Source organism: Pinus tabuliformis, chromosome J (assembly GCF_031772625.1).
Source record: "Pinus tabuliformis cultivar Carrire ecotype Pingquan chromosome J, CPIR1, whole genome shotgun sequence".
Lineage (NCBI taxonomy): Eukaryota > Viridiplantae > Streptophyta > Pinopsida > Pinales > Pinaceae > Pinus > Pinus tabuliformis.
Window position 1 is genome coordinate 493,798,060 of NC_142295.1, and position 26,466 is coordinate 493,824,525.

Sequence of the window (26,466 nt, forward strand, 5' to 3'; positions counted from 1 at the left end):
CTTCCATGGCATATCCTCTGAGGACCCTAACATGCTCATGTTTGAGTTTGTTGTGGATTTTTGGAACTCTGACTATACCTCTCATGACCAAAAGTTTAAGTTGTTTACCTCCACCCTAAAGGATGTAGCCTTGTGGTGGTTTATGAGCCTACCTATAGATAACATCACTACCTCAACACAAATGCATAAATACTTTAATGAGAATCATGTGGATTACTGTAGGTCTAAGGAGATAAAAGAATAAATATTTAGGATGACCCTAGGGCTAGATGAGTCCTTAGAAGATTGTGAGGAAAGGTTCCAACTCAACTATAGGAGGGATAATTGTAGCCTTGACCCTGAATCACTCATTCTTATACTCCTCCGAGGGATTATCAATATGTTTTTTGGAGTAAAAATTTACCTCCTAACCTATGATGACAATAAGACAATATTCAATAATCATTCTAGCATTGCTAGGAAGAGAGCTAGGTCTACTCAAGGCCTGGTTAACTATTCTCCCACCACCTCAACGTGAGGGAAGGAATATGTTAGAATACTTTAAGAGTGAGATGTTACATATTTTTTTCTTACAGATGGATACTATGCAGATTAGAAGGAAGCAATAGGAATTAGAAAGGGCACTAAACACATTTTTTCCCAGATGCACCAAGAGGCATCCCAAAAGTGAGTGCCCACTAAACACCAAGGGGATCTGTTCCGTTTGTGAGGAGAACCATGCAACATAAAATTTTCCCTCTCTTCCATGCCTAATGGTTGTATACCAAGGGTTAGAGAATGGCTTGGAGTAACTTTGCTTCGTCAACCAAAGGAGGCCACAAGTCCCTAGGTCATATCAATAGGACATGCAAATTTCACAATATCCTCCTTACAATACAATGAATAATGCACCCTTCAAGCCTTGGTATCATCCATGTCACCCATCATGTTCCATGCCCTCTCCTTGGTCCTATACTCCATAGTACCCTCCTCATCCTGTCAACTCACCTTTCCAGCCATATCAACCTCATCCTCCTCAATGGGGCAACCCTTCACAAGGAGTGGAGACCTTAGGCAACCAAACCTCCTACCTTAATCCCTCCTCCTTGACCTTAAAGATATCTACCCCACAACAACCCACCTAATAAACCTTAAATTCTTTCCCAACCCAATTTGAACCCGAACAATAAGCATGCACAACATGTCTACGATGGGGAAACATCTTATCCTGCTTATGATGTGAAAATCCAAGAGATCAACCTTCAGTCTAGGAGGGTACTTCCATATGCTCAACCACCTTCTTCATGTCAATATCTTGAAGAATATAAGGAATAAAATACCCCTCAAGCCGATATACCTCCCTATCCAGAAATATTGGTCCAAACTAAATAGAATACCTGTTAAAAGGTTGAACTTCTAGGAGAACTGAAAATTTTGTGTGTTAATATACCCCCTCTCCAGGTCATCAATGATGTCCCCATTTACAACAAGCTCATCAATGAAGAATGTTTCAAGAATATCGGGAGGAGAAATATATATTCCCCCACTATCATTGTTGTCAGGCAGTTGTCTGATCTAATGCTTTGGAGGGTGATCTCCCAAAAGTACTTGGATCCTGGTAGCACAGTGGTAGATGTCCACATTAACACAATTGTAGTCCCTAACACCTTAATTGATATTGGGGCTGAAATAAATGTTATAACCAAGAAAACCATGCTAAATCTCAACGTCCTACAAGGATCCTTGAGGAATACCACTACAATGTTGAAACTTGTAGATGGATCCGTATTATATCCTGAGGACGTTATTAATTATTTGATGCTCCCTATCAATTCCTAGGAGTATCCCATAGATTTCCTTATCCTCTGGCCCAAAACCAATTTTAGTGGTTACCCTCTCATCCTAGGGAGACCTTGGTTGGCCACTACTGATGCTTACAATAGTTGCAATGTTGGGAACATGACAATCAAGAATGGGAATCTCTCAAAGAAGCTAGTATTATACTTCCCTTCTCAACACTATGGTGATCATGACTTACCCTCGCGGATAGAGGAAGAGGAAGACTAAGACCCGTATTAGTCATCCCTCTACCAAGTTATTACACTATACATCATTTTAGGAAATAGGTGTCTATATGAAGATGACCTTATTGACCACTTATTACAGAATCAACCTCCTACTTCCATGCCAATTTATGAGCTAGTATACGAATCCTTAGAGACACCTAAGAAAGATCCATGGACTGAAATTTACTTTTCTAATTCTAATCTATATCATGCCAATGTTGTGGAAATCATCCCTGATCCAGATTTAAAAAAGAACACAACAAATTACAGAGATAACCATAAACATAGAGATGCAGTGTAAATAATACTTCATTCATTAATGTAAAATACTGAAATATGCTTATAAATAGAAATGGAAAATAAACCAGCTAGGGCAATGGTTTCTAGAAAATAAACTAGCTAGGGCGATGGTAGCTTATCTCTGAGAAGAGATGTGGCAGCTACATGCCTCTGATATGCTTTAAAATGAGGCTCAAGGGCCTTTTTATTATCGAACAATAAGAGGAAACCCTAAACAACCAAAGCCCTAACTTGAGGAGATGTAACACCAAGAGTTTATGGGCCCTGTTGGGGTGAGTTGGACAGCCAACTTCCCGGGGTCACGACTTGGTCATATTATCTCCGTTTGACACGCATGGTAACCCATTGGAAAGATCTCTTTGAGGACTACGACAAAAAAGATGATTTTAGACAAAAAATCAATAGCGGTAGATTTCCAAAAAAACGTCGTTTAGGGCCTCAAAATGGCTCTAGAACTTTAGGACCCGAAAAACTGCTAAAAATAGAAAACTATGCTACAATTAAGGAAACTAAAAAATTGAAAGAAGCAATGGTGGGGGTCCAAGAGGAATTGGTGGGTGGCCACCAATATCCACTTGGATCATTCCTCCCCCCTTAGGAAGCAATGGTCGCCATTACGTTGAGTTCCTCCATGAGATGAGGAAACTTTTGCTGAACTTGGTCCCTGGGGAGCCACTTGCCCTGGTGAAGGAGTTGGCCTGCTTTGACAACTCAATATAGTTGGATATTCCATTGGCAAGTGTTCTTGACATATGTGTCCATGATCTGATCAGTTGCATCTTGTTCCATGCAATATAGATTCAACTTTGTGGGTGTGAGTTGTTCTGCAATGTCGGATGTGTCTAGTATTTATGGAAAGTATGGCCGAAAGCGGTCCACATTAATCACTGGGTGCAAGCCAAGGAATGGGGGAATGCTAAGCTCAAATGAATTATTTCCCATATCCTTGGTAATGTTGTAAGGACCATATCGAAGTGGTCTAAGTTTTCGATAGGATTTGGTAAGGCGTTCCTTTTGAAAATGCAACCAGACTTTGTTGCCCACCTGAAACTTGTGTGGCACCTGATGTTGATCATGTCATTGCTTGTTCTTGGCATTTGATTTCTCGAGAATGTCATGGACCTACTGACGAATATGTTGGATGTGCTCAGTAATTTTTTTTTCCTTATATGTTTCGGACTAAACATGAGTCAAATCTACATGAGTAGCTGCAAATGGCATGGTCACATCAATGGGACATAGTGGTTGGAATCCCAAGCCCACTTGAAAAGGGTTGTGGCCCAAGGATAATTTTAGGGGCGAATGTTCGCCTTTTGGCGAAATTAAGGGGTTTTAAATTTTTAGTGGGCGAATATTTTGTATCATAGTACATTTTTACAAATCACCTCAAATAGCCCACCTTATTTTAAGGGAGAGGGTAAAAAAGGTAAATTTAGCCCTTGAAATTAGGACTTACAACCTTCCATTTGCCCATTTTCAAGAATAGGTTTTATTTAAGTGAATCCATTCGCCCATTTTCAAGAATAGATTTTATTTAAGTGAATCCTATGGGCCAAATACCATATTTATAAAAGAGGTATGGTAAATTAATAAAAATATAAATAAATGAGAGGTATGGTAAATAAATAAAACATTTTTTATATTTACTCCATAAGTCACCTTATATACATGTAAGGGTGTAAACAAATAAAAATATAAGTAAAGTGGAGGTATGGTAAATAAATAAAACGTCTTTTTATACTTACTCAAAAGCTATGGTAAATAAATAAAAATATAAATAAACTAGACGTATCGTAAATAAATAAAACCTCATTCTATTTATGAAGGCTCAACAAAGAGGTTTTATTTAAGTGAATCCTATGGGCCAAATACCATATTTGTAAATCAGGTATGGTAAATTAATAAAAATATAAATAAACGAGAAGTATGGTAAAAAAAATAAAACATTTTTTTCTATTTACTCCATAAGTCACCTTATATTTACGAACACTCAAAAAATGAGTTATATTTAGGTGAAACCTATGGCCAAAATACTAGGGGACAAATACCATGGACTAGATTGTTATTAATACCATGCAAAAAACCATTATTAACCCTAATATTAGAATTAATAAAAATAAAAATGGCACATGGTATTGACCCATGGTATTCACCAAAATGGCACATGGCATTGACCCATGGTATTCACCTGGAATGTAGCCTATTTAAATGGGGGAATTAAACCAGCATGTAGCCTATGCTAAGATTCACTAGGACTTTACAAAGTTTTATTATTTAGTGAAAGACTCGCCAAGATCTTACAAGATTTTATAATTGAGTAAAATATTCGCCATGCCTAGTGAGAGATTCGCCAAAAAATTATATATACATATTATATTATTGATAAAATCGCCTTCCATTTTTCCTATATACCATGGAGATTCGCCCATTTATTATATTTATAAATTTAGGGAGGGTTCTTAAAATATTCCCTGTTGTGGCCAGTCGATCTTTGCAGAGCCTGGCTGTAGTTGTGTTGAAAATAGGGGAGGCTCTCATGCCATGTGTGTGGATGCTTTGAGTTGTACATGTGCAGAATGTGTATGATCATCCTATTGACAACCTCTGTTTGGCCATTAGTTTGAGGACGTAAGGTTGTAGACTTAGTGAGTTTGGTGTTCAGTATCGAATAAAGACTGGACCAAAATGTATTGAGGAACCTGTTGTCCTGATCTGAGATGATAGACTGTGGGATCCCAAAGTGTATCCACACTCGTTCAAAGAAGAGTTTAGCAGTGGCTTCTGCTATGATATTCTTCTTGCAAGCCGCCATAATGGCCATCTTCGAGAACTTGTCAACGACCACAAAAACACAGTCATTTGCATGCTTAGTGGAAGGAAGGCCTAACATGTAATCCATGGAGATGGATTCCCATGGTCGACTAGGGGTAGGCAGCGGGGTATAGAGGCCTTGATTCTTGATGGTCGGTTTGGCAATGGCACCAACAGCCCATCATCTAATGTACTTACCAACATCTTGTTGAAGATTCAGCCAGTATAAATACTTCTGCAGTGCTGCCACTATTTTCTCGACCCCGAAATGCCCAGCAGCCCGACTGTAGTGTGCTTCCCAAATCATCTTGGCACGCTCACTTGAAGGAACACAAAGGTGACCCAAGTGGCATAACAGGGCATCCTGGAGGTGAAAATCTAGAACATGTTGACCATCCAAGAGTGTTTGGTATGTGTGGCCGAATTCTAGTTCACTTTTGTAGTGAAGTGGCCAATCAAAAGTCTCGTGCCCACAAGAGTTGAGCATAATGGTTAATGCCATGATCGGTGGTCGACTAAGGAAATCTGCAACATTATTAGTGCTTCCCTTCTTATACATGATATTCAAATGGAACTGTTGCAGGTATGTGGACCACTTCTGATGGCGATCTTTCGGCAATTTCCCTTGGGTCTGTATGAACTGTAGGGGTCGGTGGTCTATGTGGATGAGTGTTTCCTTCCCCAAAATGTAATGCTTCCATTGTCGGCAGGCATGCACAATGGAATACATCTCTTTATCATAAGTGGGATACTTCTGAACTGTGTCTGAAAGTGTCTCATTGTGATATGCCACTGGATGGCTGTGTTGAGTAAGGACTGCCCCAATAGCATAGTCAGAGGCATCTGTCTTGACCTCAAATGGTTGTTGCAAGTCTAGTAATACGAGCACTAGTGCCAAGTGGAGGTGATATTTAAACTTTGTGAATGTCTTGTGTTGAGATTCAGACCAAAAGAATTTTGCTTTCACTCCTCCCTTGGTGACATAACTCAAGGGCCAAGTGATATGAGAAAATCCCAACACAAACCTGTAGTAGAAGTTGACAAGACCTAGAAAGTTGTGGAGCTCTATCAGAGTGGTTGGAGATGGCCAATCTCGAATGACTTGGATCTTGGTTGGGTCCACATGCACCCCTGTTCATCAATAATGTATCCCAGATACTGAACTTGGGTCATTCCAAAAGTGCATTTCTCCAAATTAGCACATAACTTGTGTTGCCACAGTGTTTGGAGAACCTGTCGGATGTGGTGGAGGTGCTCTTCCCAACTCTAGCTGAAGATCAGGATGTCATTGAAGTATACCACTACAAATGAGTTGGTGAATGGCTGCAAGATGTCATCCATTATCCTCATGAAGGTTGCAGGAGAATTCATTAATCTGAAAGGCATAACCAACCATTCAAAAATGCCCTCCTTTGCTTTGAAGGTAGTCTTCCACACATCAGAGGGTTCGATTGGTACCTGGTGATATCCTGACTTCAAATTGATCTTGATAAAGTATTTTCCCCCCTTCAGTTGGTCCAAGAGGTCATCAATCTGTGGGATCGGGTACCTATTATGAACAGTGATCTTGTTTAGTGCTCGATAGTCAATATAGAGTCTCCAAGTCCCATCCTTCTTTTGTACCAACATGATCAGGCTACCACAAGGCGATGAACTCAGATGGATGTGACCTTTCTGCAATAGCTGCTGAATCTGCCTCTTGATTTCATCGTTCTCTAGAATGGAGTGCTGATAGATTGGTCCTTTGGGTAGCGGTGCACTTGGGGTCAGATCGATGCAGTTCTTGACCTAACAGTGCAGAGGAACCCCTGTGGGGGAGGTGAATATGTCCTCATACTCCTCCATGACCTTGTCCATCTGTAGTTGTCATGTGGGGGGGGGGGGGGGTCTATCTAGAGGTCGTGGCCACATTTTTCTTCTTTCTTTGAGGGTGTATCATCAGGAAAACAAATTTCCTGGTTTTGGAAATGAGGTTATTGCGTTGTTTTGTCGTAACCAGAGAGATGGCGGTAGGTGGTGCTACCTCTGATATCCTATACAACTTATTTCCCAAAGTAAAAATCACAGTAACTTATTTCACACAATACCTCATTTTTGAAGGGCTTGATGTTGTATGGAAGGCAACACTACTGGTTCATGCAAAGATCCCATCCTTGGTGAAGCCACCTGATGGTGTATGGTTGTGGATGTGTTGTGGTCAATAAGCCCAGCCGCTTCATGACCTTTTCCAAAATGAGGTTCTTTTGGCTCCCACTGTCGACAATGAACTGTAGCGGGGAGCCCCTTACCCACATCGGGGAGTGGAAGAAATGCTCCTCCTCCTCTGAATCTTTGGGTTCCTCCTTCTGGATCTTCGTTGTGGAAATGGTGGCATTGGGCACTGCATCAATAATCTACCTCCATTTGTAATTTCCCTTGTTAGGTTTTGACTCAGAGTCAAAACATGAATTTGATTTTGAAACCTTTAGCTCGGCCACTAGTGACTACTTGGCCCAACACTCACTTGTGTTGTGAGTGGAGCTCTTATGGAACTCACACCAGTTTCCTGTGTCCTTTTTCGACTTTGCGGCATTGTTCTTTGCTTGCAGCTTTGGCAAGTTGTCTTGTGTTGCCTCACCTTGGTTTTGTCCTTTGTTCTATGGTTTGGGGGCACCTTTCCCTTGCTTTGGATTCATAGATCCAATGTCTCGCTTCTTCTGTTTAAACATTTGCTTGACCTTGACGACATATCGGTATGTTGTGCCGAGTGAGGAGATGTTCAGGAATTCTACTTCTTCCTAGATGTACTTATGCAGGAATCATGGTATTTGAGTACCAAATGGTGCTCTGAATCCTTGATACCCAACTTTGTGTGAATTACATGGAAAATATTGGTAAACTTTGGAACATCTTGGTCCCTTCCCTGCAGCAACATGGTCCACTTTATGTATTAATCCTCATAGCTTCTAACAGGGTAGTACTGCTCCTTGATGGCATCTAGGAATGAATTCCAACTGAGTGCAGCAGAAAATAATGAGCTTGTACATTCATCCTTCTGCCTGCAATAGGTTTCCCACCAGTTTTTGACATGGGGGGCTGCGTTGAGAAGAGCGAAAATAATCTTTTCCCAACTGGAAAAATCATGAATAGAAAATAACCCTCTAGCAAATTTAACCATTTATCGACGGCATCTCGTCTATCTAACCATCAAATATGGGGATTTAAAAATTAATGTGTACCTTAAACGGTGTGGCGTTTCCAGAGTAGTTGTTGGAAGTCAATGCATCGACCCTGGGTAGTCGCTGAAGGACCTGGACAAAGTTGTCCATCATCGCGTTCCTTTGTCACTCGAGGGCTTCTTCGAGCAATATTTTGATAGGATCTCCTATCCCCCCGTATTTATTTTCATCTTCCATGGGAGGCATCAGGATTTGCAAGGCTGGTCTTGCAAAGGTTCGACCAGTGTAAGCCCTAACTCCTTATATCCTGACCTCGTTGGGGACATGCAAAGAAAAACAGAGAAAAAAAGTAGACCGCTCTGATACTACTGATCTAGATTTAAACAATAATGCAAAAAGTTACAGAGATAACCATAAAGATAGAGATGTAGTGGAAATAATACTTTAGTTCATTAATGTAAAATATTGAAATATGCTTACAAACAAAAATGGAAAATAGACCAGCTAGGGCAATGGTATCTTATCTCTGAGAAGAGATGTGGTGGCTACATGCCTCTGAACTACCTTACAATGAGGCTCAAGGGAATTTTTATTATTGAACAATAATAGGGAACCCTAAAAAACCAAAACCCTAACCCGAGGAGATGTAACAAAAAGAGTTTATGGGCCCCGTTGGGGTGAGTTGGGCAACCAACTTCCTGGGGTTGCGACTTGGCCATATTATCTCCATTTGATGTGCATGATAACTCGTTGGAAATATCTCTCCAAGGACTACGATGGAAAATATGATCTTAAGCAAAAAATAGTTGGCGATATATTTCCCAAAAAAACATCGTTTAGGGCCTCAAAACGGCTCCAGAAGTTTAGGACCCAAAAAACTACTAAAAATAGAAAACTGTGTTACAATTAAGGAAACAGAAAAACTGAAAGAAGCAATGGTGGGGGTCCAAGTGGAATTGGTGGGTGGCCACCAATATCCACCTGGCTCAATCCCATTCACAACTCTAAAAATCAATCCTTCCCTCTTAGCCGAGTAAGAAGAACAATTATGCACTATGTTGAGGTAGGATCTTGATGCATTTTCTTGGGATTATACTAAAATGAAAGGGGTGCATCCCTCAATTTGTACTCATCATATCTACATCAAGCGGGGATAAAAACTTGTGCACCAACCCAAGAGGAGGATGAATCTTTCCCTTAAGGATATTATAAAAGAGCAACCGCAAAAATTCTTGGATTCAGGGTTCATTTACCCCATTTTAGATAGTGAGTGGGTGTCCCCTCTTGTCATATTACCCAAAAAAAATGCGAAGTAGAGGATTTTTATTGACTATAGGGAACTCAACAAGGAAAGAAAAAAGGACCATTTCCCTTTTCCTTTCATTGATCAAGTGCTAGATGACCTTGTAGGGAAAAGATTATTTTCCTTCCTATATGGATTCAGTTGGTATAACTGGATTTTGATCGGCCTTGAGGACCAAGATAGGAAAATATTCACATGTTCATGGGGGACCTATTCCTATTGGGTCCGTCCATTCAGTTTCTGTAATGCCCCTACTACTTTTCAAAGGGTAGTTTTGATTATATTTGTTGAGCTTGTTCATGACACTATTGAGATATACATGGATGATTTCACCCCTTATGGAAGTGATTTCAGGGAAGCTCTTTTTGTAATTTATGTAAATTCTAACTGAAATGCATTGAGGTGAATCTTTCATTAAGTACTCATAAACGTGATTTTTTTTTATGAATGCATGGATTGTCCTAATCCATTTCATATCCAAGGAGGGGATCCAGGCTGACCCCCAAAAATTTTTCATCATTAAAAAGGTCCCTATCTCTAAAAAAAAGGATGTTAGAAGCTTCCTTGTATTGGATGCATATTACAGAAGATTCACTGAGGACTTTAGTAAGTTGGCTTCACCCCTGTTTGTATTGTTGAATAAAGTTTCATACTTTTGTTGGATAGATAGATGTCAAGAGGTATTTGAAGAACTGAAAGAGAAGTTAACCACTACACAAATCCTTAGAGGCCCCAATTGGGCATTTCCTTTCTACATTCATATAGATGCATTAGATAATGTTGTAGGAACAACCTTAGGACAATTGGAAGAAAACTTTTTCTATGCCATATATTTCATCAGTAAGAACCTCTCTAAATTTGAACTCAACTACATAGTTATTGAAAAAGAGATCTTAGTTATGGTCCACCCTCTCAATATTTTTAGGCATTATATCACTAGATACACAATCTTTGTCCATTCTAGTCATGCAACCATTAAATATTTTGTGAATAAACCTGATGTATATGCTAGGATCATTAGATGGTTTTTATTTTGCAGCAATTTGCTCTAACCATTTTTAACAAGCCAGAGAAAGAAAATATGGTTGCATATTTTTTTTCAAGACTAACCTTTCTTACAAGAAATAAGGAGATGATAGATGATCAACTTCCAGATGAACACCTCTTTTACATCTCAGTGCTATCTCCTTGCTTGTTGGCATAGAAAATTAATTGGTTGTTGGTAGATTTCCTCCTAATCTATCCTCCAAGTAGAAGAGCAATATAATTAGAAAAAAATCCCTTTTCACCTAGATTAGGGGAAATCTCTTTATGTTGGGGCCAAAAAAAAATTGAGAATATTTGTAAGAGAGGAGGACGTCTTTGACATCCTCTCAGCATGCCACGATGGATAATGGGGGCCATTTTTCTACTAGGACGACAACCTTCAAAGTTCTACAAGTTCGCTACTACTAGCCTACTCTACATCAAGCTTCAAAAAGGTACACTCAGAGCTGTGATAAATGCCAAAGGATGGGAAAGACTACACCAAATGATGAAATGCCCTTGTAACCTCAAGTGATGTTGGAGCCATTTTATTGATTGGGAATGGATTTATTTTGGACAATTGATCCCCTATGTGGGAAAATTAGATATATCATTATGTGCACTGATTATTTTAGAAATTGAGCTGAAGAAAAGGTATTCAAGGCAGAAACCGAGCAAAAAGTGGTTGAATTTATAGGAGAGAACATCTTATACAAGGTTCAGTTTCCAAGGGATTTGGTCACTGATCAAGGAGCTCAATTTCCCCCAAATCTAATTGAAGGCATCATGGAGCATCACCACATCAAATAGAGGGAATAAACTATCTATCACCCTAAATAAAATGGGCAAGTGGAGGTCACAAATAGAGCCTTGGAGAACATTTTTGCCAAAGTTAACAATGGCAATCAAAGGGATTGGGAAGACCAACTTGTAGAGGCCACTTGGGCCTATAATACCACTTAGAAGACCAACACTAGATTCACTCCTTTTGAGTTTTTTTATGGAAATAAGGCCATGTTTTCCATTGAGTTTGAGTATAATACCTTGAGGATGGCATCATAGTTGGATTTAAACATCACTACAACTCAACAAGAAACGTTGCTCTAGCTCAATGATTTGGATGAGTTCAGATTGCAAGATCTCATACACACTAAGGTAGTCCAATTGTAGAGGACTATTTAGCATGATAAAACCATTAGGGAAAGATCCTTCCAAGAGGGTGATTGGACCATTTTATATGATTACAAGTTCAAGAATTTCATAGGTAAACTGGTGAAAAGGTGGTTGGGTCCTTATCTAGTCAAAAAATGTTATGAGAATGGATCTGTCCAAATAAGAACAATTCATGAGAAGGCATTCCATTATTTGTTAATGGTTACCGGTTAAATTTTTACAAGAATCCTCTGTCAAAGGAAGAGTTTACCATCTTAATAACTAAAGAGTTGAATTTAATTAGGGGTCTCACAACTCCCAGTTCATCCAACCTGTGATCTACAAAAGAAGGAAAAGAAAATAAATAAAAATAAATAAATAAAGAAGAAAATATAAAAATTCCTAGGTGAAAACCTTGACGAGGCACGTGAGGCCCACTTTAGGGTTGAAAACCTTCGTGAGGTAGTCTAAGAGAAAAAAAAAGAGAAAAATAAATGAAAATGTCCCCAGGTGAAAACCTCCTTTAAGGCACTTGAGGCAAGCTTGCAGATTTAAAATCTCTCCAGAGGAAGCCTACAAGTCTAAGAAAAAAAGGAAAATTAAAAAAAAAAGAGAGAGAGAAAAAAACGATATAAGCAAAGGAGCCCTTACAATAGTTTTATTAATAAGTTTTCTTATAGGGTTCTAGTCACGGTCAAAGGGACAACAGTAAAAGGAAACATCCTCCAAATCCCACTTTTTCACCCCCCAAGCTAGCCCCCTGCATGTCCTCCATCATTCTGCCCGTCTCCCTATATTCCTCCATCATTACGAAATCCATCTCACTAAATTCTGCCTCAATCTTGCAGTGTTAGAGGATTGTCCCAAACTGTTACATGATTGACCAAAATTGCTACAGGATTGTGATCAACATAATGAGAGTAGTAAAATCTCATGTTTAACTTGGGGGAATGAAAAGAGAATCCCACTACACCTCCACCATCCCTCATCCACACCATTTAGCCATTTTTCCATCGAAAACATCATCTATGTTCATGAAAAAACACCATTTCCACCACTTCTTCCATAACTTTCACCACCATCAAAGTTTCCAATCCCTATCAATGGGATCACCATGAATTATTAGAGCCTCATAATGCATTTCATGAAGGATATTGTGATTTTGGAAGGGTGGGTGTGATTGTTATAAGAAATGATCCAGTCTTGTAGAAACATGCACAAACCCTACATAACTACAAGCGAAGACATTTGACAACACTAGAGTGAAGAATTAGCCATCTTCAAGCATTGGAGAACCTTCCTTGTGATATTGGGAAGCCACAACACTCTTGAGGAGTTTCCACGGGGACACTGATAACTCCAACAACAACAAATCGATCCAACACTTGAATAACCTACATCAATAGACCTCACTCAGTTAGGAACCTATCAGAGAATATCTATAAAAATATTTTGTTCGGAGGAAATACCAGTGCATGAAACAAGAAACATGAAATAAATCACCTTTAGAGACTAGAAGATCAATCACTATCTTGAAGCAGCATGCAAGCATCAACAACAACTCAAAATCACTAGGTAGGATCCTCGCCTCTTACTTTAAGTGCATGGTAGCTCAAATTTTTTTTTAATGAATGAGGAATGAGTTTTATAGGTTGGAGGTGGATAGTAAACTTATCCACCCTCAAATAGTTAAAGTACAGTTAACTCACCCCTCCATACAACATGGGAAAAGTAAAAATCAAGAAGGTGATAATTACGACGAGTGGAGCCAACAGTCCAAAAGAGGAAATACATAGACGGTAGGTGGGGTCCAACTCAAAAAATGCTTTGATCACACTACGATAAGAAAAAATAAAAAGGATAGGCCTCATTCCATTCGTATCGAGAATAACATTCCAAAATAGTAAGAGAGGCCCACTAAGACATCAAGAGTTGAGCTAGCTAAAATCGACGGTCCCCTCGAGTGTGATAGAGAAGCTACAGGGTTGAATGGTAAGTGCTACAAGATTGAAGTAAGTTTCTACAAGGTTGTAGAAAATTTCTATAGGATTACAAAATAGTTTTATAGGATCAGGCTGAGAGGTGAAAGAGGGTGCGAATTGACAATAATTTTCCTATAAACCCCACAACCATGAGGGATTCATCTAACGAAGGGTACGTATCACATTACCCTCATCTTCCATTCACAAAAAGTAGGATAATTTGGCCAAATTTTTCCTGTATAGACATCCTTTAGCAAACCCTTACAAATTGAATTTTTCTCTTTCCATTTTTTTTTATGTCAAGGAATCAAGATAGTAGCATAACTAATGTGCTTGGGTTTATTCATGTAATTCTCCTCCCTCTAGACCGAATAAAAGCATCACCCTTCTCATCTTTGTTTTGAAACCCCAAGTCAGTTAGAAAAAAAATAAATAAATAAAATAAAAATTGATAGAATATTATGTGATGAGACTTGACGAAGTAGTAGGAGAAACATGGGAGGGGGTTTCAATAGAAGGGATCCCATTGACACTAAAATAATCCATTAACACCCTCCATTCATATATATCTTCATAATCCACTAATGGATGGGATTCTTTGGAAATCTAAAGGGGTCTGATCATGAGATAACCTATGAATTTTCCATGATCTCCAATCTCAAGGGGAAGATAGTGCCACCACTATTGTAAGAGGACTTGCCATCCATTTGAATGAAAATATCATTAATAGAGTTACCACAATACATTTAGGAGTTATATGGGGTAAGGAATATAGGAAATAGTCCATCAAATCTAAGAAAAACTTCTTCCTCCCTGAAGAGAAGTTAGTTGAAGACATGAATGGAGTTAGAAGGGAAAGCCTTCCTTACCCTTGGGATGAGGTAGCATATAAAATCCTAAAGTAAATATATTACAAAGTAAGTTTGAGTGGTGTGTATGCCTATCAATTTAGGCTACTCAATGCGTTGTGGTTCCAAAAAAAGTTACCCATCCCAATTAGTCTCAGTATTCCACATTTTCTCCTTCACTCTATGATTGAAATGAGCTAGAGGGTGAGAAAAGGGAAGCACCAGTACATTTCCCATCACGGCCTAATAAGGCTCATTGTTATGAATGAATTAAGTCACCTCAAGATACTTATGCTATGGAATAATTTTTTGGAAATGGATAGGGAGGCCTTCATGAAGACTAAACCCCAAACTCTAATAGATCATGAAGAGATCACCAAATATATTGTTGCTAAGAAAGAAGGTGAACAAGAAGAAGAAATTTAGAAAGAGGAAGAAGAGGGTGAGGAGAAGAAGGAGGAAATTGAAGAAGAAGTTGTAGAAGAGAGGAAAGAATAGGAATCGAAATCAGAGGTAGAAAAAGATACCCTTAGGGATCCCTCTAGACCTCTGAAGGAGAGAAAACAAGAGTAGCAAGTAAGCCTCTCAAGAGGGGATGTAGAACAATATGTGGCTACCACCATAGAAACCCTGATCACACCCATCAAACACAAAAGGAGGCACCCTAAGCAATTCCCATTGTACTTCAAAAGGAGTAGAAGCACTAGGATCAAACAGGGAAAGTGTCATCCTACCTCAATAGTCCCAAATACAATTGAGGAATATGTTAGCCACTAAGAAGGAGAATTGGGATGAGGAAAAAGGAAAATTAATGAAGTCACCTCCCTCAAATCCAAGGGAAAGCAACCTCATACATGCCGAAGGATGCCAACCACTAGGTATGCTAAATTCAATAAGTTACAAGAAGAAAAAATCATGTTATAGGAATAAACAAGGTTGTTACATGAAAGGACATAATTGCTACAACATAAGGAGAAAATGCTACATGAAGGAACGACAACACCTCATGAGGGAGAATAAGTTACAAAATAACTCCAAGAGCCTAATCCATAGCCTGATCTTGGATATTATTACAATTTTATTGAAGCGGGAGGGATTATACCTGAAAAGTTTCTGATCCCCATCCTCTTTGAGCTAGAAAGGGAGAGAAGTCGAACTCACTAGTAGATGCATATTTCCAAGTCAAAGGAATTTGAGGATGTACGTCGCATGGAGGAGAAGATGAAGCAAATGGGTAAATAAATGGCCAACTTGAGGTTAAAAGAATCAACCATGAGGGATCAATTGTAGTTTGAAAAATAGAGGTTAAGGGAGAAGTTATAGGAAAAGGAAGCACAACTTGCCACTATGGCAAGATTTTCCATGGAATCCATCTAGTGCAGGAATCCATATCTTCCTCAATGAACAATGGCTACAATTTCAAATTAAGACATTGGAACAATATGGCTCTCTCCCATTTTAGGACTATAGGAGGTTCAATAACTTCTTCCAATAATTAAGCATTGAAGGTAGGGTCAAATTGGTGGAATTCTATATGCACAATGTGATCCTTATAGATGTGAATTTTTGGAACCAAAATTCAAGGGTGGTGGGTGCATAGCTGATGATTATAGCCTCTTGGATGTCTATGGAGAAACAAGGGTTGATGAAGTGAAGAATTTTATAGCCAAGGAAGAAAGTGAGCCCCTATACATTAGAGTAGAATTGAAAAGTCCCAAGGCTATCATAAGAAACTAGAGAATTATCTCTACAGACCCTAAATTGGCTCCTTTCTACCTTGAGAAAATAGAACAAGTTGTTCTCCAATTTTAAGATATCTTTAGGATTTTAGGGGTCAAGAGATTACAGGCCTACCAAAGGAGATGGCATGATCTGCCCCATAGTCTGCAAATCAGGTAGTACCACTCCCCTGAAAGGTTGAGGAATTCCCCAGAGAGAACACCACTCTACAAAATAATTGTTCAAAGGTTGAAGATCAATTGGATAGGGCTAAAAGTTAGTCCTCCCTTCCTATTAGGTTCACAAGAGAGAAGAGATCAAGTAGAGGAATAAATGGAGTGGGAAGTGATAGAGGAAAATTCAAGATTATATCCATAAGAGGGGACACCATTTGAGGTGCCTTGGGATTTTATAGAGGCTTCCAATGCCATGCATGAGCCACAAATCATAGAATTATTCAGAGAGTGAGAAACACCTTCAATGAGGGGGTGATGAAGGGTCCCATCAATAGGTACATTATAAGGCCCATTTTCCTATCCTCCATCTTATAATTTCCTCTTTTCTCATATTAATTAACATATTTTTTCTATAATGTGCTTAATAGGGACACTAAAGGATGTTTGTCATATTTGGTGGCCTAATGTGTTTAATGTGCTGGAAAAGAGAATTTTTGAGTGCATTTATTATGCAAAGGCATGTTGGAGTCAACTAGAGGAGATGTAGGAGGATTGTTTCCTTTATTTACTACCCTACAAATTGACTTGATCCCTAAAATCACTCACCTACAACTCAAGGATCTACTATCAACCGAGGCACTCAAGGGATGTGAGGATCTAAGGGAGCTAGATACTCTTTTTTCAATATTTTGGAGGGAAGTAGTCCTCTTTCCAAGGAGGCTTACCCTTAGTCATATTTTTGTCAATAAACAAGCCTAAGGGTTCAATAGGATTCATAATTTTTTACGAGAGAAGAGCCACTAAGAGCTAGGACCTTGAGACTATTATTTTCATTTCCTTTTCATAAGGTACTTGAATTTTATTTTATGTCAAAGAGAAGCTTATTGTTGCCTTGCATCCGAGTTTATTTTGAAGGGTTGAGTCCCCTTGGGTTAGCACCCAACCTAGAGGCTCTAATCTCTCTTTTTCATCTTATATATGAATTAATTTTTGTAGCAACATTTTTTCCTTTCTTAGTAGAAGTTTACATGCAAAAATTGTTGGTGCAGGTCTAGTTACCACCTCTCTTGTGGGAAGTGTGTTTGAAAAATATGCATTAGCAAGCCAAAAATATGTGGTCATTTCCTTTTGCAGTTGATAGATATTAAATTAATGCTCTTTTTTCATATTTAGGAGTTAAATCACATTTATCTTTAAGCTTTCAAAGATTTAGGGTAGATGCATGCTGCAAGTGAGATCATCTTTTGATGCAACAAAATTCATCTCATCCTTTTTTATTTAGTGCACTTCACTATAATTTGGTTATTTATTTGGAATTTTTTTCAAGTGAAAAAGAAGGATTATTTGTTTGGTATTCCAATAATACCAGTGGCTTGTAGTGTTGGCACACTCATCCTACATTTATTTTTTCATCACTAGCCTCTTCATCTTCATCTGATAGTGCCCTCAAAACTCTACCACCGAAAGTCCATTCCTCGGTCATTGAAGGGAACCATGTGCATTTGTTTCATGTAATATGGGCCTATGAGAGGTACCAAGCTTGGAAAAATATTCATATGGCCTTCATATACATTCATACACCCTTTACCACATTAAAACCATATTTTCCACCCTCAAGATGCTCACAGATCCAATCTTGTAGCAAAAGAGGGAAATCTTGTAGTAGTCATGTAGCATCCTGTAGCACCATGTATACTTGACCAAATTTGATCCAAAAGCTTTATTTTTGTCTCGTAGGCTTGAATAATTACCCCTAGGTTCTCAACCCATGATTAAGGAGGACCAAAGACCACTTTAGATCTACCTTTTCTTCACTGCAACACAATTTTGAAATTAGCGTTGGAGGATATATTTCTAAATTTGAATAGTAATGATGAGTTTCTTATAAAATTCACATAGAGTGTGTCACTAAAGTTAAGTTTCTTTGAACTCGGTGATTAAAAGGTTCATTTATCAATGAAAAATAGATTAGGCATATTTTCTTGAATTTATGCTTTTGTAGGGCTTCAATTACAAGCATTGTTGTTTCATAAGTTGATTTCCTTTTCAAAACAATTTAAACTATTGTTCACATTATTGAAATTAGCATAGAGTTTACATTCTTTAAGTAGATTAGTATTTCCATTTATACAAATAGAACAATATCTAGATTCCAGCTAATCCATAGCCTGATCTTGGATCTTATTACAATTTTATTGAAGCGGGAGGGACTATACCTAAAAATTATTTGATCCCCATCCTCTTTGAGATAGACAGGGGGAGAAGTAGAACTCACTAGTAGATGCATATTTCCAAGTCAAATAAATTTGAGGATGTACGTCGCATGGAGGAGAAGTTTAAGCAAATGGGTAAATAAATGGCCAACTTGAGGTTAAAAGAATAAACCATGAGGGATCAATTATAGTTGGAAAAATAGAGGTTAAGGGAGAAGTTCTGGGAAAAGGAACACAACTTGCCACTATGGCAAGATTTTCCATGGAATCCATCTAGTGCAGGAATCCATATCTTCCTCAATGAACAATGGAAATTGGAACAATATGGCTCTCTCCCATTTCAGGACTATATGAGGTTCAATAACTTCTTCCAATAATTAAGCATTGAAGGTAGGGTCAAATTGGTGGAATTCTATATTCACAATGTGATCCTTATAGATGTGAACTTTTGGAACCAAAATTCAAGTGTGGTGGGTGCATAGCTGATGATCCTAGCCTCTTGGATGTCTATGGAGAAACAAGGGTTGATGAAGTGAAGAAGTTTATGCCCAAGGAAGAAAGTGAGCCCCTATACATTAGAGCAGAATTGACAAGTGCCAAGGCTATCATAAGAAAATAGAGAATTATCTCTACAGACCCTAAATTGGCTCCTTTCCACCTTGAGAAAATAGAACAAGTTGTTCTCCAATTTTAAGATACCTTTAGGATTTTAGGGGTCAAGAGTTTGCAGGCCTACCAAAGGAGATGGCATGATCTACCCCACTGTCTGCAAATCAGGTAGTACCACTCCCTTGAAAGGTTGAGGAATTCCCTAGAGAGAACACCACTCTACAAAACAATTTTTCAAAGGTCGAAGATCAATTGGATAGGGCTAAAAGTTAGTCCTCCCTTGCTATTAAGTTCACAAGAGAGAAGAGATCAAGCAGAGGAATAAATGTAGTGGGAAGTGATAGAGGAAAATTCAAGATTATATCCACAAGAGGGAACACCATTTGAGGAGCCTTGGGATTTTATAGAGGCTTCCAATGCCATGCATGAGCCACAAATCATAGAATTATTCATAGGGTGAGAAACACCTCCAATGAGGGGGTGATGAAGGGTCCCATAAATAGGTACATTATAAGGCCCATTTTCCTATCCTGCATCTTATAATTTCCTCTTTTCTCATATTAATTAACATATTTTTTGCTATAATGTGATTAATAGGGACACTAAAGGATGTTTGTCATATTTGGTGGCCTAATGTGTTTAATGTGCTAGAAAAGAGAATTTTTAGTGCATTTATTATGCAGAGGCATGTTGGAGTCAACTAGAGGAGATGTAGGAGGATTGTCTACTGCATTTACTATCCTACAAATTGACTTGATCCCTAAAATCACTCACCTACAACTCAAGGATCTACTATCAACCGAGGCACTCAAGGGATTGTGAGGATCTAAGGGAGTTAGATACTCTTTTTCCAATATTCTAGAGGGAAGTAGTCCTCTTTCCAAGGAGGCTTAGCCTAAGTCATATTTGTGTCAATAAACAAGCCTAAGGGTTCAATAGGATTCATAATTTTTTAGGAGAGAAGATCCACTAAGAGCTAGGATCTTGAGACTGTCATTTTCATTTCCTTTGCATAAGGTACTTGAATTTTATTTTATGTCAATGAGAAGCTTATTGTTGTCTTGCATCTAAGTTTATTTTGGAGGGTTGAGTCCCCTTGGGTTAGCACCCAACCTAGAGGCTCTAATCTCTCTTTTTCATCTTATATATGCATTAATTTTTGTAGCAACATTTTTTTCCTTTCTTAGTAGAAGTTTACTTGCAAAAATTGTTGGTGCAGGTCTAGTTACCACCTTTCTTGTGGGAAGTGTGTTTGAAACATATGCATTAGCAAGCCAAAAATATGTGGTCATTTCCTTTTGCAGTTGATAGGTCTTAAATTAATGATCTCTTTTCATATTTAGGAGTTAAATCACATTTATCTTTAAGGTTTCAAAGATTTAGGGTAGATGCATGCTGCAAGTGAGATCATCTTTTGATGCAACAAAATTCATCTCATCCTTTTTTATTTAGTGCACTTCACTATAATTTGGTTATTTATTTGGAATTATTTTCAAGTGAAAAAAAAGGATTATTTGTTTGGTATTCAAATAATACTAGTGGCTTGTAGTGTTGGCACACTCATCCTACATTTATTTTTTCATCACTAGCCTCTTCATCTTCATCTCATAGTGCCCTCAAAACTCTACCACCGAAAGTCCATTCCTTGGTCATTGAACGGAACCATGTGCATTTGTTTCATGTAATATGGGCCTATGATAGGTACCAAGCTTGGAAAAATATTCATGTGGCCTTCATATACATTCATACACCCTTTACCACATTTAAACCATATTTTCCACCCTAAGGATGCTCACAGGTCCAATCTTGTAGCAAAACACGGAAATCTTGTAGCAGTCATGTAGCATCTTGTAGCACCATGTATACTTAACCAAATTTGATCCAAAAGCTTTATTTTTGTCTCGTAGGCTTGAATAATTACCCCTAGGTTCTCAACCCATGATTAAGAAGGACCAAAGACCACTTTAGATCTACCTTTTCTTCACTGAAACACAATTTTGCAATTAGGGTTGGAGGATACATTTCTAAATTTGAATAGTAATGATGAGTTTCTTATAAAATTCACATAGAGTGTGTCACTAAAGTTAAGTTTCTTTGAACTCAGCGATTAAAAGGTTCATTTATCAATGCAAAGTAGATTAGGCATATTTTCTTGAATTTATGCTTTTGTAGGGCTTCAATTACAAGCATTGTTGTTTCATAAGTTCATTTCCTTTTCAAAACAATTTAAACTATTGTTCAAATTATTGAAATTAGCATAGAGTTTACATTCTTTAAGTAGATTAGTATTTCCATTTATACAAATAGAACAATATTTACATTCCAGCTAATAGGGTTAGCCTTTACATTTGGATAGATAATATTTTCATTTCTACAAGTAAAATAATATTTCCATCCCTACAATTAGAATAGAACTGTTTCTTTTCATCCACTTTCCTTGCTTGAGTTAATTAAAGAGTGGTCTATATATGCCTTGATTTGGTCCATTGCTTGAAGGTGGCATGATAAGAAGTTGATCTATTCTGCATATAGCACTGTCACCTCTTAAGTTTGTATGAACCTGGGTTGATAATTTAAATTGGTAGCCTTGAGAGCCTCACCATTATTATTATGATACTAGGATTTATCACATTCTATTACTAAATTCCTAGAAAAATAATAGTTGCTTAATCCAATGCAGGCTAGTTACAACATTAATATTTTATAGCATTGGGTTATTTATTTTCCTCATAGACTTCTTGTCTCATGGTTACACACAACATGAGGGAAAAAAGAGGGTCCCAAAGTTGAGTCTTTTCGGATATCAAATCTAGAAAAACCGGGTCACTTACCCTAATAAATTCTTTGTTTTTATAGTATTTCAATCCTCTTATAACATCATTTTTTTATTATTTTATGAGAGAATTTATTTTTTTGTTTCTTTTCCTTTCAGTAAAGTCATATCATGTCTTGGTTGTAGGAGTGGGAATGGAAACCCAGTCTTGTCTAGCAGCTAAGGTACGGTTTCATCTTTCCATGGTTTCATTCCTCCATTTTTATGAATTATATTCTTTCTTTTTCCTTTAAATTTGTTGCAATTCCTCTAACCATTGTTTCATCCACATAAAGGTATTGATTCTTTGCTATGCCATGGTTCTCAAGGTTTTTCTCAACCATTCTCATGAATTTTCATTTGGCTAATGTTCGACCAGGCTTCTACTAGAATTGTTTCCTTTGCTTCCAAGGTTTTCCGGCGAAAATTCCAATACCCATGTTACTTATTTGTTGTTATATGGAAAGGGTGTTAATATGATTTCAAGGAAACATTTTTATATTTGAATATATATATATAACCAAACCCTATAGGTTATAGCCATTCGACCTCAACACTTTAAATTATAAAGAAACTTTGGAATAATTGTTGTCATTATGTTTAAGATACTCTCCTTCTCATTGAAGCTGATTTTACCTCTATATATTTATACTCACTAATTATTTTACATAGTAATGGGTAGTTCTTTTTTTGACTCAACTTGTTTTTCTGTTAGGCACCAAATAAAGACAGTGCAGAACATTTATTTAAGTAAAATGTTTGATTTATTTTCTTCGATTATGTCATTCTCTAATAGTGTTATGGTATTGTGAATAATGGTTTTTCTTTCCAAAAATATTCTTGGTTAACAATATGCATTTAATGTTTATGTTCTTAAAAAATTTAAATGTTATTAGTCATATTATAGACTAGGACCTTTACATGGAAGTTTACTTCTTTTTTTTCCACTATATATTCAAACCCCAACTTTTATTTCCAATCCCTTGATGTGGAAACCCTAAATTTCCTATATGGTATGTAATATTGTTATTTTATAGTCTTTTGTTTATTTTTTTATATTTAGTGCAAACATTTATTTTATATGTAATAGAGATATGCACATTTTAGTAGTCAAGATTGAATATTACCCATTTTAAGTATTTTTAGTTTCGAAACCATTACGGGACTTTCCATGGGACCTGTTGGGTATTTTTGAGACCTATCTATGTAGGTTCTAAGACTATTTCCAATGGAAGGGTGGTTATCCCACTTGACTTTTAGTCTCCAAGGGAAAGTAAACCAGGTTTAGATTTTTTTATAAATTACACATATCTATATAATTATTGTATTATAGTTCCATTATTTCTATTTGACTGTTCAACTCATATACTCAAACCATTTCTACACATAACGGTAGAATTTATTACAATTTGCATTACACTTCAGAATACACTTACCTATATTCACCTATACTAGTTTATATCCAATACTCGTTTTTACCTGAGCCACTATATTAGTCTTCAACCTAGAAATACATATTTTCCTATTCAAGTTAGTATATATATATAGTATGTATACATTTCTATCTTGCACATTTACTTTTTCCAACTAGGCACAAAACATAGAACTTAACCATTTAACTAAATTCCTAACTTATTATCCTCTTATAGAACTCTAAATAGATCAAAATACTTATAAAATTTATTTTAGAAAGCGTCTGAAGGGCTCTCATGGTCCTCTCAATTGTAAGCTATCTTCCACAACCAGTTACTCTCAAGCCCACTCCTTTCTATCAAAGAAATAGTTCCTAGAAAGTGAAGAGGTGTTTTTCTTTTGAACCTTAAAGCATCATCCTGCTTATTTTCTTATTTTTTAACTAGTATTTCTCTTCCACTAGTTATATCAGGAAGTCATTATCTCTCTCCCACAATGTTTCCATACAAAACTAGTACAATGGCATTTATCTCCAACCATATTATTTTTACTGGTTTGTGTCATTTTATCTTAACTTCATGTTTTCCTATTCTTCTCATAAATAGTCCTACAAAAAGGAGATAAACTTCCTCTTTTCTTTTTCTACCACCTTCTTGAGGAACAACCAATTCTAATTGTTTCCCTAATAGTTAGGATTCAATTTCCACCTAACAACTTGTTAACAGTATTATACCACCAACATACAGGGTGTATCCCCGATGTGAACTCCTAATTACACCTCACACCATTTGGAGTAGGAGCCCCATTTAGAGTATTGTCATGGCCACCATAAATCTAAGGTTTTCCTTCAATACAATGAATAACACAAAAGAGTATGCACAAAACCTTGGAAATCAGAAATTAATCTGAAACTGTGAAACATCAATTGCAATATGTAAAGGAGGCTTTCATCAGGGGAGAATAGAGAGTGAGTCTCTAGAAGGAAAGTTATAGTATTATCCTAAGATATGCACATGAGAGAAAGGAAAGATTTTTTAGTTATCTAGAAAAATAGCTCACATAGACACAATGATAATTAAATCAAATACAACACACATCCAACAAGATAAGCACCAAAGCCAATGAAGTAGTTCAATTTATTTAGTACATTTAAACATAACATTATAAAAAAATATAGATAATAGTCTTATAGCATTCATGATGCATGCATAAAATTGTGTTGGATCAATGATATTTTGATGATTAAGTGAAATATCCAAGTACACAATTACAATGGTGGGGAACTAGATCTAATATTGGAGCATTGAGTTGCTTCTTGCTTCTCCAAGGAATGATCCTCTCTCATATGCCAAGCTATAGAAGCCAAACCTAGCTCTCCAAATCCTAAGCCTCTAAAATACCTTTCCTTGAGTTATGAGGTTTCTTTTATAAGAAGTGGGTTGACCTTTCATATCCTCTATGACTCTTGAGTTACCCTCATGACTCTTGGACCCCTAAATGACCTTTGAACTTATGTTGTCTCTTGGGTCCACAAGTGACTTTTCACATTCCACATGTGATTATTGGACTTCCACATATTTACATTTTGTCATTTTCCTTTTGATAATACATAGTGACATTCCACATTATGTGGCAAGACACATTGACACATATGAGATTGTGATAACACTTGTACAAGCCACACCTTGAGAATGGTGACATGGAGCTTCATAATGATGTGGCAATGCCAAGCTACTCTTCTTGTTGCTTTATCTTCAATATTCATGAAATATCTACTTGTTCTTCATTATCACCCTCCAAAGTTTCTTGGATTACTATTGGGACCTTCTAATTTATCATGCAATGTCTTCATTCTATCATGGTCCAAGATCTCTTCCTGTCTTCATGATGGTTATTATTTGTGCTCCTTCTCTGCAAGTGCTTCTTTGTTCATTCTCCTTAGCATCTTCCTTGAGCATAACCTTATACTTTTGAGGTGTTACAGCTATCAATTAAGTTCACTCATGACAAGGAAAGATATGTCTTGAAATCATCTATTATATCCCTACTTTTCTCATGGAAGAAGATGCTCGTGAATCACCTATGTAAGAAATGAAGAGGAAAGGGTTGCTCAGGGTGGTGCATTTGAGTTTGGTAGTGGATGAGGAAGAAGCCACTACTCACTAGAACTATGACATGTCCTATAAAGATGGTATCCTCAAGGTCTAGTCGAGTGGGAAAGTGCAAGAGACAGTGTGATGAGCTTGTTGACTAAAATTGCGTAGTGTACAAGGCTCAAGGAAGGTGCAGATAGCAATAACACAATTGAACTTCACAGTCACTAAGGGAGGGCTTGAATATGGAATACAACTATGACATGTGCTACGGAGGTAGGGAAGGACTCACTGACTATGTAGTGAGGGATTCTAGTTGACAAGGCTTGATAGTTTGTTGATTAAAACTACGACATGCACTATGACTAAGATGTAGACTTAAGAAACGGTGTCTTTTTATTTAAAAATGATTTACAAAGGCATCACTATGTACTATAACTACAACATGCGACAGGGAGGAATGTAGAACATGACATGTCACAATGAGGAGCTCTAGTCAGGAGAGACTAGGAACTATAACTCCAACATGCACTAGGCTTGAGAGGAAGGCTCCTATGTTAGTGGAATTTTCTTTTGTAGTGGTTATTTTTTCACTAGAAATGTGAATTGTTCTCAAGAAGGCTTGGTGGAAGAAAAAATTTCACAGTTGGCTAAGGAAAGTAGCTATATGTCAAGTTACTTTGCTAGGAAGGTGCTCACTGCTTTTTGAAGGGAGGAGAACCTTTGCATGTAATGATTTATTTTACAAGTGGATGAAGGGAGTCCTTGCTATCAACTAGAGGTTTTCCATGTGTTATGAAAGGAAA